The 18,916-nt window shown below is 45.7% G+C and overlaps 6 non-coding genes across 6 annotated transcripts; 2 read left to right on the forward strand and 4 right to left on the reverse strand.

Moving 5' to 3' along the window:
• Positions 1 to 4,714: 4,714 nt before the first annotated feature.
• Positions 4,715 to 4,787, reverse strand: trnam-cau (transfer RNA methionine (anticodon CAU)). Its single transcript has one exon. It is a non-coding gene; the product is annotated as a tRNA-Met (tRNA).
• A 2,031-nt stretch (positions 4,788 to 6,818) lies between these two features.
• trnah-gug (transfer RNA histidin (anticodon GUG)) lies at positions 6,819 to 6,890 on the reverse strand. The gene has a single exon. It is a non-coding gene; the product is annotated as a tRNA-His (tRNA).
• Positions 6,891 to 7,091: 201 nt separating this feature from the next.
• Positions 7,092 to 7,163, forward strand: trnae-uuc (transfer RNA glutamic acid (anticodon UUC)). Its single transcript has one exon. It is a non-coding gene; the product is annotated as a tRNA-Glu (tRNA).
• A 451-nt stretch (positions 7,164 to 7,614) lies between these two features.
• On the forward strand, positions 7,615 to 7,687 carry trnav-cac (transfer RNA valine (anticodon CAC)). The gene has a single exon. It is a non-coding gene; the product is annotated as a tRNA-Val (tRNA).
• A 6,637-nt stretch (positions 7,688 to 14,324) lies between these two features.
• On the reverse strand, positions 14,325 to 14,398 carry trnat-agu (transfer RNA threonine (anticodon AGU)). Its single transcript has one exon. It is a non-coding gene; the product is annotated as a tRNA-Thr (tRNA).
• Positions 14,399 to 17,250: 2,852 nt separating this feature from the next.
• On the reverse strand, positions 17,251 to 17,323 carry trnav-aac (transfer RNA valine (anticodon AAC)). Its single transcript has one exon. It is a non-coding gene; the product is annotated as a tRNA-Val (tRNA).
• Between the last annotated feature and the right edge of the window lie 1,593 nt (positions 17,324 to 18,916).

Consider the following 18,916-nt stretch of genomic DNA (forward strand, 5'->3'; position numbering starts at 1 on the left):
CCTCGGTGGGCACTGCCCTGCCCCTTGTATTATGATCAAGGAACACACTTCACGGGGAAGGTGTGTCAGGCTGTGGCTGCATTGTTCGGAGTGAGATGGACTGAGATCATCCTCAGTCTGCTGGAACAGTGGAATGAAGGAACAGATCTCTGAAAGATTGACTAGACATCAGACTGAAGGAACGCCATGGGATGCGGGCTGGATCAAACAGAACTGTGTAACAGCCTGTTTGATATCATCACGGGCCAATCAATGAAACTTCCTGGAGGGACGAATTTAGCTGGACGAATGGATTGTTGAATTTGCTAATTCCCTATTGTAGTATTGTAGGTTGCTAGGACTTAGCAAAGCACATCTATGATGAAGAAAAATATATATCATAATTATAATCCAGATGATTGGGGCATTGGTGCATGGCTACAGTCTGTGCTAGGAACATGGAGAGGGTCTCTGGTTCAATACATATTTGTGGGTCTGGTATTATTCGTTATGATCATATCGTTAATATCCTGTTTGAAAAACATGTGGACTAAAGCTGCTGCTTCTGTGCTAATTGTACGCCCTGAAGGGATCATGAAGGTCAAAAAATGATTTCATGGGAAAGGTTCTCTTATCTAGTGGCAGAACCTGATGGGTAGAACAATATAGCTTTAAGGGGGGTTACCCTTGGGAGTGATTCCCCTAGATGCAAATGATTATTGTGGTTTGTTTGTTCATAATAAGATGTTTTGCAGGAACGGAACAAAGAGAAATTTTACAACTTCAGCTAGAATTGTTCTACAAAACGTCACAGCTGAGGCAGGGGAACAATGTGTAGATTTTTCTAAGAGTTATTACCCAGTTGTTGACCAATCTGTTGACCAATGTTGACCAAAAAAGCCTAGGATTATGCTGGGCTCCAGCCCACAGGGATTTACCTGTGCTGTAAGAACTAATGAGTGAATAAGGAGACTGGATTCTGGTGAAAGACTTCAGGAAAAAGAAATGGTGTTCACTCAGGTGGAGGGGGCTGTACCAGGTGCTGCTGACCACTGCCACTGCTGTGAAGGTCACAGAAATGGTGCCCTGGATTCGTGCTTCCCACTGTAAAAAGGTCACAAACGAACTGAACAAAGCGCAGGAGTGATGTCTCCACAAGGACAGATGGGGATAACCTGCTTGGGACTGATGTGCACAGCCTTTTTCCTTTTTATGTAGAAGCCTGTCACCACCCCAAAAGAGGAAGAATCTAAACACGAAGCCTCTTTGTATACAAACTGGCTGAATGAAACTGATAATGAGGGGGATATGAGTAATTTGTGGTATAAATTGATAAATCATACTGTAAAGTTAAAGAAATTTAATGCATCTTGTTATATATGTGCTTTAATGCCTCATTCTACAGCCTCACCCATGCGACTTTTTATGAAATGTACTCTTTTATTAATATCATGTTAGAAGGCTTAGACGCTATCAAACAAGAATTAAGGGGAGTTAGATTAATGGCACTTCAGAACAGGTTCGTGCTGGACCTTCAAAATGCAGCATCTGGAGGAGTCTATGCTTTAGTAGGAGACTCCTGTTGTACATATATTCCAGCTAATGACTATGATTACGGAAATCTTACACTCGCTATTCAGCATTTAAAAGAACTAAAAGACAAGGTGAATAAAGAGAGAGGCATAAAAGATACACCGGCTTTTCTCTCCTGGTTAGAATCACTGTTTGGGCCAGGGGGAATGTTTTTCTTTTAAGTTACTAACACCGATTATAGGGGCTGTGATACTTGTCTTCCTGTTTTTATGTTGCTGTATGACATGTATTATTCCAATGCTTCGAAATATGGAAATATGGTACCTAGGGGGATAAACTGTTCATCCTTCCAGTCTGGAGAATTGGCAGCTGTCTGTCGTCAGTAAGTGATCCTTAAAAAATTAATAGTTCCATGACAGTGTGCATCACCAGAAAATCAATTTCAATGCATTAAAACTCGTGTTATCCTTCTGATCATTGAAGTGTCATTGCCCCAGCACTGTATACTCTTACTTTTGACGCCTGTCTGAAGTTGGATCCATTTCTAAGAATGGTGACTCACATATCCTCATGCTCAACTTTGGCTCAACCACACAAACTATGAAGTTAATCATCTGCTTTTGCTCCAAGATTTATGTTACTAGGCTCTCTCCTGGGGATCCTCGTGTTCAAACTTTGCCCTTATTGTGGATGATCCATGACAGAATTCAGGGAATTCAGAATTCTGATACCTCAGCTCAGATTCTGACTGGGCAGACTGTCATTGCCTGGTGTGAATGTGTGCATATCTGTTTTTGTGCATGTTCTGTGGCCTGTTGTACAGTACATCACAAATGAAAGGGAAATGGAAAACTAAAATAAGACTCAAGTGTTTTATCTTTCATTAACAGTGTTTCATTAGTATCTGTGCTAGATCCTGTCATCCACTGCTTACCACGACAGGCTCTAGCACAGGATAGCAGCTAATACATTTAACAATCTCACTGCACAATGTTGTATATTCAAGGGCTGATCTTCTGTACTTTTTCTTTCACTTTTCATTTCCTAGAAACTCAGTCCTGCCAGGAATAATCTGAGAACAAAATCAATCTGAGTGAAAATCTAAGCAGAGGAAGATTGTTTTACAGAGTTAACAAGGTCTAATTCAAGGTCATCAGCACTAACAACATTCTCTCTGGAGACAGGCGATAAGAAAATTGAAAGTGTGTATTGTTACATAACAGCAGAGACTATGAGTTATGCTATCATGAGAGTGGTGATGGATTTTTTTCATTGCTTAGTTTTGCAGGTTCTGTACATTTGAACATTCAAAGTGACTAAAGTAAAGGAGTTTTCCCTTTTTACCACATAATTCCCAAAGATCAACACTAATAGAAAGCCTAATTCCAGCCAAGATTCAATTACTGTCTCTCAGGCATCCCAGCAGTGGATTTCATGACTTCAGACAGCCATCTTTATCAGTGGAGAACTCAATGCTCTGAGGTTTACTGGCAGAGTCTCACACTGGGTAATATGTTGGTAAATAATGTCCTATGGAATTCTACTATTGATAAATTCTACTATGGAACTGCGATGTGTCCTGAAAAAATCTTCTATGATAGTGGTACAGTCCATCACACCCCACCTACAGCCTTTAAAAGAGAAAAAAATATTCTGATATTATGGTGGAAAAAGAGCCCTGGAATCTTTGTAGAAGGACCAAAGACGGAAAGAACGGGCAGTGTAACCATGGCGAAGAGAAGGGAAATATTGGAGAGAGCTTTTTTCATACACTTTTTATCATTGTTTTTCCAGCCCAACAATGATCAACAAATATGGGCAGGCGTCCTGTGCCAAATCCAATCTACCTTTCTTCCAAGCATACAGGAATGTCAGTGAATTAAATATTGACATATGAAAATACCCAAAAATATGCAATCACACATATGCAGTTTGAGCAAACATAAGACAATACCCAAGTACCACAAACTACCAGGCATCATTAGCAGTTCAGGTGGGGAGCTGTGTCAGCATGCGTAGGCTGCAAAGGAACAAGTAATAGGTCTATTCCATGCTTAAAAGAGAAGAAAGAAAACACAACATTTCAGCCGTGGAGCCCTCACACCTGAAGAAGGCTCCACGGCCGAAACGTTGTGTTTTCTTTCTTCTCTTTTCATCTAGTGTCATTAGCCAGTTCCTGTCAAAATAAAATAGAAATGGATAACATTCTAGAGAGAGTTTGAAATACCAAGGTACAATTTAAACCATATTTCTTCCACTACAACCACAATATTTTGGAGAGATCGCTGAGCCTAACTGTTCTGGCATGCCCGTTAGCCTCCGTCCTGCTTCAGCAATGAATGCAACGGGGCACATTCTGAGGGAGATGCGGTCAATCAGGTTGCAGGAAAACCACGCTATGCTTTTTTTTGAGATCCTGAAAAGGACAGAGGGGCCATGTATATGTGTGCAGCTGGATATGTAATTGCAGGTGGCGTAGCAAATTCTGCTGAAGCCCCACTGCCTGGTGTGGACGGTAGCTGTGCATGTTGCAGCAGAATTGTGCATGTGAGATCAAGGGGGCATGTCATGTGTTTGAGCACTTCACTCCCTTCCGGAAGCACGTGATTCCCTGAGTCCAAAAAATTTGTAAGTTCTTTGGATGACCTGTGGACCGATCTTTCACGATGAAGAATTCCTTAAGAAGAATAGATCTCGGCCCACCATCCCAATGCCTCCATCTCAAAACAGCAACCTCCCACTGCCCTTAGTCTGCAAGGCAGTCCTTTCAAGTGCGATGATGACGCCGGGACCTTCGTTGCCTATTGTACGAGCTGAACTTTTGTGCTCATCAATTCAACGCTCTTTCCATCAACTCATCTTGTCTTTTGACGCTTCGTGTTTTGTGCTCCTTTGACTATCGGCATATCGGGTGACTGCAAACACTGAAGTTCTTGCTTACGGAGTGTGGAATAGTGTTTTCAAGTGATCGCTGTTCTGTCATGTTGACGCCGAGTGAATCTTTCTTTGGCAACATGGGCAGGCTGACAGCAGCGCGAGCGAAAGTAATGGCAAATTTCTTGACTTATTTCTGAATGTGAATGTTCTTTAGAAAAGGGATGCGGCGTTGCTTCTCCCCCCTGTAAAGGTCACGCATTCCAGACGTGGTTATGAGCGAACAGTTGCCGCAAGTGTTTGAAAAGAGCAAGAGAGGAAGCAGCCCTGCCCCGTGTGAGGATCAAACTCAGGACCTTCAGATGATGAGACTGACGCGCTACCAACTACGCCAACGAGGCCAGCTGCAGTACTCAGCCGGAAAGTTTGCCTCATGCATTTGCCTTTTGATCTCACCGATACTTTTTTGGTCTGTTTCTGTTGCGAGTCTGTTTTTCAGATCTCACCTAGCACAAGTCTCTCTGGCTGAAGTGGCCTCTCTGCTTCAGCATCGTGCCCTCACTCAGCCATTAAAAACGTCACTCGGACTTCTGACATGCTGACATGAAATGTCAAGAGAGAGTGGCGGAGACGCTTAAGGCAGAGAGAAGATGAAGAGGGGGCGTGGCTGCGAAATGATTGACAGCTGCATGACGCTCTCCATGCAAGGCGTGACCACAGGCTAAAGGACACCTTTCGGCACATCAAGCTCTAAGCACACACCTGGAGGACGTGGGAAATGATCCCGCTACCTCTCGCATGCAAAGCGAGCGCTGTACCATGCAAGCTAACCCCCCTCGCTGGGGCTCATGCCTCGGTGTCGCCTAGTGCCGCTTGTTCCCCTCTTACCGGGTGCAGTTCACTGCCCTTCGTCTGCAAGGCAGTCGTGTAATTGCGGCTTTCTTGACGTATTGATGAAGGTCTGACTGGACGAGCGAATGACGCCTCTCCCCCGTCCTCAAGCTCGCTGACAGAATAAAATGGAAAGTGCTGCCGTGGCTCATTGGTTTAGGGGTATGATTCTCACTTAGGGTGTGGGAGGTCCTGGGTTCAACTTGCGGATGAGCCCTTGTGTGTTCTTTTTGTCCTCGTCCACAAGACTGGGAACTGATATCCACATCACCTTGCAGCATCTGCTTATGGCAAATGATGGAATGTGACTAATGACTGAACGAGCCTGGTGAATACTCATCACGTGGCACAATGAGAGCGTGCAGTCAGCTGTCCAAGGCAGCAACCTCATTGCTCGTTCAAAAGAACACGTACTGAAAACTCATCACCACTATGTCGTAAATGAGCACCGCGATCGCTTGTTGTCATGCGTCCTTACTTGGGAAATGCAGAAGCAAAAACTGCCCTCTCTCAGTCACCGAAACGTGTGCGGCTCGCCTTGCACTCTCTGCGCCTCGCATATTTATGGAGCTGTCTGCTCTTCTTTCTGTTGAAGTACGCAAGTTACGGGGCGTACTGCAGACTATGATGTGCTCAATGACAGCTTTCAAGATTTGAAAACTATGAGCTTGATGGCTCAAGTCGAACGAATGTGGTTGTTACGCAATTGATGATCAAACACACGTATTCTAACGATTCGTGAGAGTATGTTCTAAAGGTCCCTGGCTCGATCCCGGGTTTCGGCATTTTGTTTCATCGCGCCCTTTGTTCCTATCTCCAGCGCCCTCTGCCTAAAGTGACGCGTCCCTTTCTCAGCCCGAAACGCAAGCGAGACACCAGCAGCAGTCCCTACAGGTTTCCGTAGTGTAGCGGCTATCACGTTCGCCTAACACGCGAAAGGTCCCCGGTTCGAGACTGGGTGCAAACAGCCTCTTCTTGCACGCTCCTGCACTTCACAGAGGTCTTGAACCACCAGTCATTTGTTCCCAATGTATTTCCGGTGCCTTCATGCACTCTTGTACCAAACGCACGTTCCTTCTGTATGCGGAGCCGATCATTTGCAATTGGGCTGTGCCGACAGATCAGGACGAGCTCTGTCGGCTCAATAGCAGCGCAGGACCTGCAAGAACAACAGAAAGATTAGCATCCAGCGGGGGCTTCTTAGTGAGCCTAAGATCTCATCAAGAATCGGCTCCAGCAACAGGGCTGGGCGCATTGTTCCATTCTCCGACCACTCTTGGTGTAAACAAGTCCCTCCTGGTCTCTGCTTGAATTGCACTTTCCTACGTTTGCTTTGGTGTAACTGGCTTCCCCTGCATGGGCGAATGTGAAGAAGATCCTTAGTAAGTCATTGAAGAAACCCGAGAAGAGGTCGGAGTGGTCTCTGTCGTTCATCAACGATCCAGTCAGGCAGTACTCCTCTGTAAAGTGCCGTTCGTTCACATCGATTGGCTTTTTTTTGCCTTCATTCGTGCAAGTAGTAAAAGCAGACGCCCCTATTCTGCCGTGACCCGGATTCGAACCGGGGTTGTTGCGGCCACAACGCAAAGTACTGACCACTATACGATCACGGCGAGTTACCGATACACACGTGGCAGGGCGGAAAAGGCTGTGCTCTCTTCGTGTGACATAATTCGGGAAAGTCCTGACGTTGCATTTCAACTGAGCCCCAGTATACATCGACCCTTCGACACTCTGAGTGACAACTCTCTTGCGTGTTTTCTCATATTTATGTAGTTTGCTTGCATGATGCCCGGAACAGCAGGGTTGTGCACTCCCATATGGTCTAGCGGTTAGGATTCCTGGTTTTCACCCAGGCGGCCCGGGTTCGACTCCCGGTATGGGAACGTGTCAATTTTGCCTCCTGCTTTCCAAAAGATCAGCACTGTGTACGAAGGAGCCGCATTAAAACTACTCAACGTGCAAAACGTGCGAGAAGAGGGGGCGCTTGTTTCCAGCCGAAACTTCTCGCGTGTGAGACGAGCTGACCATCGCTGCAGGAGGTGGGAGGGTCACTCTGGTAGACAGGGCTGACCTTCGGCAATAGGATTTATACTCTCCAAGATGATATTTGCACTTTCTGGAGAGGCGATTTTCTCCACTTCAGTAGCCCGATTTCGTCGATTGCGTGGAGAGGGCTGTAGAATGTGGCGCCGTCTTTCCTGCTCCGTCCATGACAGGCGTGCTGGTCTCTGGAGAGAGAGCACGGTCCATCAGCGCACCCCAATAAAGGCACTGGAAGCAGCTGAATCGCATTGGCGAAGCTCAGCACTGGGCCGCTGGGCACATCTGACCACAGTTTCCGTAGTGTAGTGGTTATCACGTTCGCCTCACACGCGAAAGATCCCCGGATCGAAACCGGGTGGAAACAGACCAGACTTCTTCTGTCGCCACGCACAAAAGGGGATTGGGGATTCGCCTAGTGCTGTGATCGAACAGACCCACTCACCTCTTAGTGTGGCGGGATCTGCACAGTGCATGTCGCAGCGCATCCTGCTTTCACTTCAATGCGCGTCCTGATGTACCCCGGTCTCCCGCGTGACAGGTGGGGACAGGTGACAGGTCCACGTGACAGGTCCTATACTAACGAGGAAGACATCACTCTCTCCGACCCCCGGCATCGTGTCCCGACCCACCGTGCTGGAAGCCGACTCGTGCTGTGATTCCTTTACGGAGCAGAAATGACAACCGAGGAGCCGAGAGATCATTTCAGCATTTCGCGTCTGAACGGAAAACACAAACGACCAACTCGGAATGATTTGCCTTTGACGCTTATCAAAGCGTTCTTTGTGCATCGAACAGACCCACTCACCTCTTAGTGTGGCGGGATCTGCACAGTGCATGTCGCAGCGCTCCCTGCTTTCACTTCAATGTGCTTCCTGATGTCGAGTCTTGTGCCGTGCGGAGGCTCTGAAAGCGAGAGCAATGAAAAGGTGCACGACGCTGTGTTAGAAAACAGAGAAGTGAAAGGCAGTCCTTTCTCTAAGGAGGTAAAAGAAAAGCTACTCCCCATCGGGGAATCGAACCCCGGTCTCCCGCGTAACAGGCGGGGATACTTGCCACTATACTAACGAGGAAGACATCACACGCTCCGACCCCCGGCATCGTGTCCCGACCCAGCGTGCTGGAAGGCGACGCGTGCTGTGATTCCTTTACGGAGCAGAAATGACAACCGAGGAGCCGAGAGATCATTTCAGCATTTCGCGTCTGAACGGAAAACACAAACGACCAACTCGGAATGACTTGCCTTTGACGCTTATATACTTCTTAGTGTGGCGGGATCTGCACAGTGCATGTCGCAGCGCTCCCTGCTTTCACTTCAATGTGCTTCCTGATGTCGAGTCGTGTGCCGTGCGGAGGCTCTGAAAGCGAGAGCAATGAAAAGGTGCACGACACTGTGAAATAAACATTAATAAACGCATATATAACGTCGAAAACACATCTAACACTAGGAGTATACAGCACTCTGCACAGTGTACGAAGTAAATTATTTTTGCAGTAATTAATTATATTTACTATATTTATTATACACGTGTAAATTAATTACTGCGAAAATAATTTACTTCGTACACTGTGCAGAGTGCCGTATACTCCTAGTGTTAGATGTGTTTTCGACGTTATATATGCATTTATTAATGTCGTCGATTTTACGGTTGCAATTCGACGTTGATTATACGTCGAGGCGACGTATATATACGTATAGCCGTATTTTCGCCGTGAATATACGTATATTCGACGAATCAATGCCCACAGCTTGGCATACAAGGGTTTTGCGGAGGGGTCTTGCCACCTGCCTGAAAAAAAAACAGTAAAATGTTTGAGTGTCTATAGAGTTTCTATTTTTATTTTCTTGAGAAAAGTTGATACCATTTCCTGGAAACCCCGTCCCCCATCAGTGCGCGGTGCCCGGGGAAAAATCTGTAGGGGGGCGTCTGAAATTCTGAGCGGGGGTGATATTTCGGTTGAAACGGAGCTGTACGGTGCAGCTACCCAAATGAAATCTCGCAGCTATGCCATTAATTAGTGCTTTATGATAGAAGATATCGACTAGCAATCTGGTATTTGCGATGAAGTTCAGTTTCACATTTTTCGTCACTCTCACTGGAGAGTATTGCCTGGAGCGAAAAGTACCATAAGCGTTCATTTTTGCAGCTACATGGACGTTCTGAATCGTTAAGAAAAAATGTTGTAAAACCAACAGAAAGCACAGACTGCTATAACTAGTCCTAGTTATATAACGATTTTAAGTATAATGATAAACTACTGCAAGGAATCGGTCCACCTGAGCAAACAGGATCGTATAGTTGACACTCAATAACGACACTGATATGTGCAGTTCCTGGACGGATAGCCCTCCTGCCCATCAAACAGACTGAGTGACTGTTCCTGTCATTTAGTGTTGTCTGACCATTGACAAAGTACAACTATTTTTTTAGGGCGCAAATTAAGTTAGGTAAATCTTTTTGCCCAAAACTGAAGGGGCAACATTCCCCCCTCCCCCCGTGATGCCAGGCCTGTCCCCATCCTATTCCATAATGTCATTATATATAATACCATACAACAGTGACCGATCCTTACTAACTACATGCGTTAAAATTGCACATCAGCTCATAGCAGGGGGCACATAGCCGCGATGTATTATCAATGTTATATTTCAACCATAATATCGACAACATTAATAAACGCATACGTTGAGAAAATATCGAACCCAACATATTTTCCGGTTATATACCACAATGCATTGCTAGTATTCGTTGGTCACAATTTTGGACACGTTTTTCAAACGTAGAAGTATATCCGCAAATATCTCAGCAATCCTCTTTTGACGAGTAAGTATGAACAATAATAATACTATCTGAATACATACAGATCTTTCTTAATATTATTTTGATTAAAATAGTACGTGAATAAGCAAAAAATGGCACATAAAATAGTGTGAATGGGGAAGATGACACAAAATCGTTTTGCCGTTTCTCTATTCTTATTCTATGTTGTACTTTCAAACTTTGGGTACTCTTTAATTAGGACAGACTTTATTGCTCAACTGCTATGATGCAAGCCAAATTTTATACATTTATTTCAGTTTTGAGCTTAGTAAACCGTTCACTTTTTAGATTATACTAAAGAAGATATTAATCATCATTTATTTGGGAAGTAATATTATATAATTTTTTCCTAGCTGCGGTGCTGAAGTCCCACCCTACATCAACAGAAAAAGAAATAAAGGAGCATGCAATGTGTTACTTGAAGAATGCATATGAAAGACAGGGGGCCAGGAGATCTGGACACTGAAAATAATAGGTTTTTGGTTCTAACTGTTAGGACAATTAGACAGGGTTTGCAAATAGTGGAAAAAAATCATCTTAACTTCCATTGTAATATTTTTTTTTCTTGGAAATATAGAAGTTGTACATTTTAAAATGTATATTTGAATCAAAATGTGGTTTTGAGTTAGTGTGTTAATGTAATTAGTTTTGTGTTTGTCATTACTATACTGTATATTGCCATGTTACCAGAATTTGTAGCTGAAGTTTAAGACTAGTTGTGTTTTTTTATGATTATTGCCCATATGTTGATTGTTGATTGATTGTATACAATGTATAATTTGAAATACATATGTTTCAGGTGTGAATGTGTATTTTCAGAATACATTTCTAAATCTAATCATTGGCTTGGTTTACTTGTTTCTACACCTATAAAATCTATCTTTGATGTATAATAGACCTCTACCCATATACGTATAATAGACCTCTAAAGTTATACGTATAATAGACCTCTAACCATATACGTATAATAGACCTCTAAAGTTATACGTATAATAGACCTCTAACCATATACGTATAATAGTCCTCTAAAGTTATCCGTATAATAGACCTCTAAAGTTATCCGGAACTCCAACCATATATGTATAATAGTCCTCTAAATTTATCCGTATAATAGAACTCCAACCATTTATGTATAATGAACGTCTAAACATAGACGTATAATTGACGTATAACTTTAGACGTATATTAGAATTTCATTCTAGACGAATTGTAGACCACATTTAGACGTATAAGGTATGCGTTTAATAGACGTATATTATACGTCTTTTGCCCACTGGGTGGGCTCCAGATGCACATGGAAGCAATCAAGTGTTTCATCCGAGCTGTTTCAAAGACTGCCCAAGAGCTTTCCTTTCACAGAGGCGCAACGATTAATGATGGGGGTGCACCCTTCAATGCGCCTTACGACTCTAGGGAGTGATTGAGACGATTCGTAGCGTGTGCTCATTTCTCTCTATTCCCCGTGTTGCAGTGGTAGGATGACGTAAATTACTGCTTCGACACGTAACGCCATTATAATCACGTGAAGGAGCTGAGGGCTTTAGTTTTGTTTCGTTTTCCATGACGTTCGTAAGCGCGCAAATCAAAGGCAAGTCCTGCGTCTAACACGAACGTAAATGCTTTTGAAAGTGCAGTGTGGTGCAGCTTGTAAAATCCTTGTCCACATTTGTGGTTTGTTGATGTTTGTTCTGTCTGCCAAAGTTGCATTTTGACATCCGGACGGGGGGACTTTATCATTTGAACGTGAAGCCAGCCTTAAACCCTCTGAGGTGTGTCTATCTGCCGGCACGTATCTTGTGAAAGGTATTTTTTTTTAACGGAGAGCAACTTTAAAAAGGTATCCGCAGCCACCTCGCAGTCCGTGTTTGATTATAGGAGGAATGCGGCGGCGGCGAGCTCGCATTTGTCGTGCTCGAGTGTTTAAGGCGATGGGATCGAAATGCGTTGGGGACTCCCCGCGCAGGTTCGAAACCTGCCGACTCCGGCGTCTGCCGCATGTCGCCTTGTGCCTGCGCGGCAGAGGCGAAGTGCCGCTTCTCCTTTCCTGGTACTATAACAACGCGAAATCGCTTGGACCTGCTGCCACGGACATCAATTCTTCCGATAACCACACACTTTGCCTTCGCACCTCTGGTGCTCTGCTTATGCCTTTGAAAACCTAATGAATAAAGCTGAAAGAACCGACACGATATGTAGGTGCTGGTAAAGCACGCAGTAAAGAACTGTTAAAAGCAAGGGTTTCAGTGGGTTAACTGAGGAGAAGGCGTGATCGCTAATTGTTGACTTTTTATTTGGTGTTAGAAACACTCTTACTGTGCATGACGTGCAACAAATGTAGCCACAGAAATTGCATCACGCTTTCATGTATGCTATTGCAAACACCAACGTTGCCTAGATAGAAAACCGAAATAGCCGTGGGTTTGCTTGCTGGTCTGAAGGATCTCTCTTCGAATCTCTATCATTTGTCAATGGAAGTAAAAGGCGCTGCAATCTGATACGTTCAGAATCAAACCCGCAGCTGTTGTTCGACTTTATTTCTTGACTAATTACAACTGAGTGTCGCATGAGCAGTTACATAAACTTGTCTGGTATATTTGAACACAAATGCCGTTCTTCAATTAAAACTAACAGTACATTGTCAGGGACATTCAGTTCTATACAAACAAGAGACAGACAAGAGAATATTTCTACCGTTCATGTGGACTACGTGTTGACTTACTGATCGGAATAATTGAAAGGTTCGGGCTCATAGCCGATGCAGTGCGTGCTAATTAGAACAGCAACGCTGAGCTCTCAGCACCGTACTGAGCCCAGGTGTTTTTCTAAAGCTGTCAGGTGCAGTTCATTTACATGAAGGAAATCTCTTACTGGGTACGATTACAATGCAGTAAGTAGCACAGACTACTTAGGGAGCAGCCCGATGTGTTTAAAAATGACCCGAGCCAGGTAAGAGTCGAACCTGCAATCTCCTGATTCGTAATCAGACGCCTTATCCATTGCGCCACTGGACCTGGTGTAACACTGCAGGACTGTAACCCAGTGAGCTCAGCCCTGCAACTAGTAAAATATTACCCCCGGTCCATTCTTTTCCAAAAGTGAGAAACACCTGTTTTCTACATGTTGTCTGTTTTAAAACCATATCTCTTTAAACCAAACCAAAGAGTTTGTCTTTTGCACTGCTATTCTGATTCATTTCGATTTCAAAGAAAAAAAAAACATTACCTTCCAAAGCATCATAAAATTGTCCCTTCTTCCAGACTCTACTTCTCTCTTGTAGTAGTACAGCAGACCTTTCCAGGTGAGCAGATCACAGAGTCCGAAATGAGCTTCCTCAATCAAGCAAAGTACCTGAACATGACTCTGTCATCATAAAAGCGCCCCTGTAATAAAGAAATTAAATCCGAAATCAAGAGGGCAGTTGCCTACTGAAATACAAGAAGTCATCAATTTTAACCTAGCAACACATTAAAGGCTGCATCTATACAAGTACGATTCTAGAAATGCTCACCAGATTACGTTTTAAGAAGGAACTGTGCCTCAGGTTCCGCCGAGATCTTAACTCGGATGGCAGGATTCAGAGTCCGGAGTGCGGACTGATGGCGCACGGAGGGTCCATATACTGTGGATCCCTCAGTGATCTTCCGCGTATTCAAACCACCAGCGTGTGACTCCCCTGTCCCCGTGACCTCATTGGTCTGCTCTCTCCTCTGTGCAGCCGAGCCCGACTCACGGTAAAGTGAAAAAAAATATGCCCTCAACGTGAGATTTAGTCTGGAGCGAGGATAGATGTTACCTTTTTATCATTGAACAGGATGTATGTGATGTGGCGACTAGGTTCAATTTTGTATCCTCTTTAAAAGATTAAGGACTGGGGTGAGCGTGATTTACCAGCTAAGAACCCGACGTGCGCACCGTTTAAGCTGCATAGACTCGGTCGTTTAACTCTTCTCCATTAGTAGGGTTAAGGTTAAAGAAAAAAACATTGCTGACTTCTTTTTTTTTTGCCAGCCGCTAGCGCTGATTAGCAAGGTTTGTGAAGGTATTTCATGTTTTGCAAGTTGCATCCATTTTAAGAAAAACAAGTCGCGTTAAAGACAGGAAATGAATACTTGCATTTAATTAAGTCTAGCCGTAGGCGGTTGTCCATAATGACCAGTACTGTTCAAGAAGACAGAACAAAGAAGGCACCGCTGGGATTCGAACCCAGGATCTCCTGTTTACTAGACAGGCGCTTTAACCAACTAAGCCACAGTGCCCCGGGAGTGTTGTCCTTTTGCAGCCACTTGGACACACCTTTAGAAAAACATTTTGTTAGGCATTCTGCCTCAGCCTAAACACCTATAGCTTGCAAAGCGCATGCTATTAGACAGGCACCTCTGCAAGACCTTAAGAGTCTCTTAAACTAGTGATAGTAAGGTGTTCCCAATGGGTGATGTTCGGCTTTCAAATCATCTCATCCGTGGAAGCGCCGAGATGCAGCTGTTTAAGGCTTAGAAGCAGCTGACTGTTTCACTACCTAGCTGATCACTGTCAGTCAGGGAGCTTAGAGGTGAAAAGCCTGTCTGAGAGACAATTCGCCATCGATCAGTTCAATATGTTCCGTACCAGCTCGGCGCACCCGAGATCATCTTGGTAGCCGTGTAGCTCAGATGAGTGAGAGCTTGTGTGTATTTACCACCGTGATTGGATGCCGGCCCTTCTCAGGTCACAGTAAACCTTCTGCTCAAAAAAAGTGAGGTAAAACCTCACTCTGCACAGTAAAACCTAAAAAAGTGAGGTTTTATTTAATCTCTGTCCAAGGGAAACGTTTCATTTTTTCAAAGAAATGTTTGTTAAAAAATAAAGTCATAGTTCCATGGGATTCAATCATAGACCGTGTGACATGGAAGTCAGGAACCTAACCCACTAAAGCACTACAGAAACATTATCGACAGACAATGTACAGCGTGTACTATTCTTGTGTTGCGGTACATGAATATAATTATATCGTTATTAATTTCTAATTTATAACTTTATTAACTTTATAAATTAACTTTATAAATTTATTAACGTTATTAATTAATTTCACGACGCACAGACAGAGCGTGGGGAGCCGCCGCCTGCAAACACAGCTCCAGGCAGGACTCCGCTCTGCAGGAGCCGCAGAGCAGAGGAGATGGGGGCAGCTTAGCTCCTGTGCAGAGACCTGAGCTGTTGTTGCTGCGGACGCTGTCTTTTCTGCACTCGGGGTAGGAGTGAATGTTGAGTTGCCCTTAGAAATGAAGCAGAGCACTTCAACGGCACGGGTGTGTGTGTGTGCGCCCTGGTGATTCTGGGAGACAGATCGAACCTGGGCTAAAAGAGAGGAGGCTTAGCCCTCTTCCATTTACTAGTTCAAAGTTGTACAACCCATTTGTATCTGCTAGGCGGCGCAGTCGTCGTGCACAAAGAACGCTTTGAAAAGCGTCAAAGGCAAGTCATTCTGAGTTGGTCGTTTGTGTTTTCCGTTCAGACGCGAAATGCTGAAATGATCTCTCGGCTCCTCGGTTGTCATTTCTGCTCCGTAAAGGAATCACAGCACGCGTCGGCTTCCAGCACGGTGGGTCGGGACACGATGCCGGGGGGTCGGAGAGAGCGATGTCTTCCTCATTAGTATAGGACCTGTCACCTGTCCCCACCTGTCACGCGGGAGACAGGGGTACATCAGGACGCGCATTGAAGTGAAAGCAGGATGCGCTGCGACATGCACTGTGCAGATCCCGCCACACTAAGAGGTGAGTGGGTCTGTTCGATAACAGCGCTAGGCGAATCCCCAATCCCCTTTTGTGCGTGGCGACAAAAGAAGTCTGAAGTCCGTTTCCACCCGGGGACCTTTCGCGTGTGAGGCGAACGTGATAACCACTACACTACGGAAACAGTGGTCAGATGTGTCCAGCGGCCCAGTGCTGAGCTTCGCCAATGCGATTCAGCGGCTTCCAGTGCCTTTATTGGTGTGCGCTGATGGACCGTGCTCTCTCTCCAGAGTCCAGCACGCCTGTCATGGACGGAGCAGGAAAGGCGGCGCCACATTCTACAGCCCTCTCCACGCAATCGACGAAATCGGGCTACTGAAGTGGAGAAAATCGCCTCTCCAGAAAGTGCAAATATCATCTTGGAGAGTATAAATCCTATTGCCAAAGGTCAGCCCTGTCTACCAGAGTAACCCTCCCACCTCCTGCAGCGATGGTCAGCTCTGGCCGCCTGGGTGAAAACCAGGAATCCTAACCGCTAGACCATATAGGAGCGCACAACCCTGCTGTTCCGGGCATCATGCAAGCAAACTACAGAAATATTAGAAAACACGCAAGAGAGTTGTCACTCAGAGTGTCGAAGGGTCGATGTATACTGGGGCTCAGTTGAAATGCAACGTCAGGACTTTTCTGAATTATGTCACATGAAGAGAGCACAGCCTTTTCCGCCCTGCCACGTGTGTATCGGTAACTCGCCGTGATCGTATAGTGGTCAGTACTTTGCGTTGTGGCCGCAACAACCCCGGTTCGAATCGGGGTCACGGCAGAATAGGGGCGTCTGCTTTTACTACTTGCACGAATGAAGGCAAAAAAAAGCCAATTGATGTGAACGAACGGCGCTTTACAGAGGAGTACTGCCTGACTGGATCGTTGATGAACGACAGAGACCACTCCGACCTCTTCTCGGGTTTCTTCAATGACTTACTAAGGATCTTCTTCACATTCGCCCATGCAGGGGAAGCCAGTTACACCAAAGCAAACGCAGGAAAGTGCAATTCAAGCAGAGACCAGGAGGGACTTGTTTACACCGAGAGTGGTCGGAGAATGGAACAATGCGCCCAGCCCTGTTGCTGGAGCCGATTCTTGATGAGATCTTGGGCTCACTAAGAAGCCCCCGCTGGATGCTAATCTTTCTGTTGTTCTTGCAGGTCCTGCGCTGCTTTTGAGCCGACAGAGCTCGTCCTGGTCTGTCGGCACAGCCCAATTGCAAATGATCGGCTCCGCGTACAGAAGGAACGTGCGTTTGGTACAAGAGTGCATGAAGGCACTGGAAATACATTGGGAACAAATGACCAGTCGCTCAATACCTCTGTGAAGTACAGGAGCGTGCAAATCGAGGCTGTTTCCGCCCGGTCTCGAACCGGGGACCTTTCGCGTGTTAGGCGAACGTGATAACCACTACACTACGGAAACCTGTAGGGACTGCTGCTGGTGTATCGCTTGCGTTTCGGGCTGAGAAAGGGACGCGTCATTTTAGGCAGGGGGCGCTGGAGAGAGGAACAAAGGGAGCGATGAAACAAAATGCCGAAACCCGGGATTGAGCCAAGGATCTTTAGAACATACTCTCACGAATCGTTAGAATATGTGCGTTTGATCATCAATTGCGTAACAACCACATTCGTTCGACTTGAGCCATCAAGCTCATAGTTTTCAAATCTTGAAAGCTGTCATTGAGCACATCATAGTCTGCAGTACGCCCCGTAACTTGCGTACTTCAACAGAAAGAAGAGCAGACAGCTCCATAAATATGCGAGGCGCAGAGAGTGCAAGGCGAGCCGCACACGTTTCGGTGGCTGAGAGAGGGCAGTTTTTGCTTCTGCATTTCCCAAGTAAGGACGCATGACAACAAGCGATTGCGGTGCTCATTTACGACATAGTGGTGATGAGTTTTCAGTACGTGTTCTTTTGAACGAGCAATGAGGTTGCTGCCTTGGACAGCTGACTGCATGCTCTCATTGTGCCACGTGATGAGTATTCACCAGGCTCGTTCAGTCATTAGTCACATTCCATCATTTGCCATAAGCAGATGCTGCAAGGTGATGTGGATATCAGTTCCCAGTCACGAGGACAAAAAGAGCACACAAGGGCTCAGCCGGGAGTTGAACCCGGGACCTCCCCCACCCTAAGCGAGAATCATACCCCTAAACCAATGAGCCACGGCAGCACTTTCTATTTTATCCTGTCAGCGAGCTTGAGGACGGGGGAGAGGCGTCATTCGCTCGTCCAGTCAGACCTTCATCAATAAGTCAAGAAAGCCGCAATTACACGACTGCCTTGCAGACGAAGGGCAGTGAACTGCACCCGGTAAGAGGGGAACAAGCGGCACTAGGCGACACCGAGGCATGAGCCCCAGCGAGGGGGGTTAGCTTGCATGGTACGGCGCTCGCTTTGCATGCGAGAGGTAGCGGGATCGTTTCCCACGTCCTCCAGGTGTGTGCTTAGAGCTTGATGTGCCGAAAGGTGTCCTTTAGCCTGTGGTCACACCTTGCATGGAGAGCGTCATGCAGCTGTCAATCATTTCACAGCCACGCCCCCTCTTCATCTTCTCTCTGCCTTAAGCGTCTCCGCCACTCTCTCTTGACATTTCATGTCAGCATGTCAGAAGTCCGAGTGACGTTTTTAATGGCTGAGTGAGGGCACGATGCTGAAGCAGAGAGGCCACTTCAGCCAGAGAGACTTGTGCTAGGTGAGATCTGAAAAACAGACTCGCAACAGAAACAGACCAAAAAAGTATCGGTGAGATCAAAAGGCAAATGCAACATCCAGCAGAGGGCGTCTGAAGATTAGGGAACGGGCGACTGAAATCCATATGAGGCAAACTTTCCGGCTGTGCACTGCAGCTGGCCTCGTTGGCGTAGTTGGTAGCGCATCAGTCTCTTTATCTGAAGGTCCTGAGTTTGATCCTCACACGGGGCATGGCTGCTTGCTCTTTTCAAACACTTGCGGCAACTGTTCGCTCATAACCACGTCTGGAATGCGTGACCTTTACACGGGGGAGAAGCAACG

The sequence above is a fragment of the Lepisosteus oculatus genome, unplaced genomic scaffold (genome assembly GCF_040954835.1).
Source record: "Lepisosteus oculatus isolate fLepOcu1 unplaced genomic scaffold, fLepOcu1.hap2 HAP2_SCAFFOLD_52, whole genome shotgun sequence".
In the NCBI taxonomy this organism is placed as follows: Eukaryota; Metazoa; Chordata; class Actinopteri; order Semionotiformes; family Lepisosteidae; genus Lepisosteus; species Lepisosteus oculatus.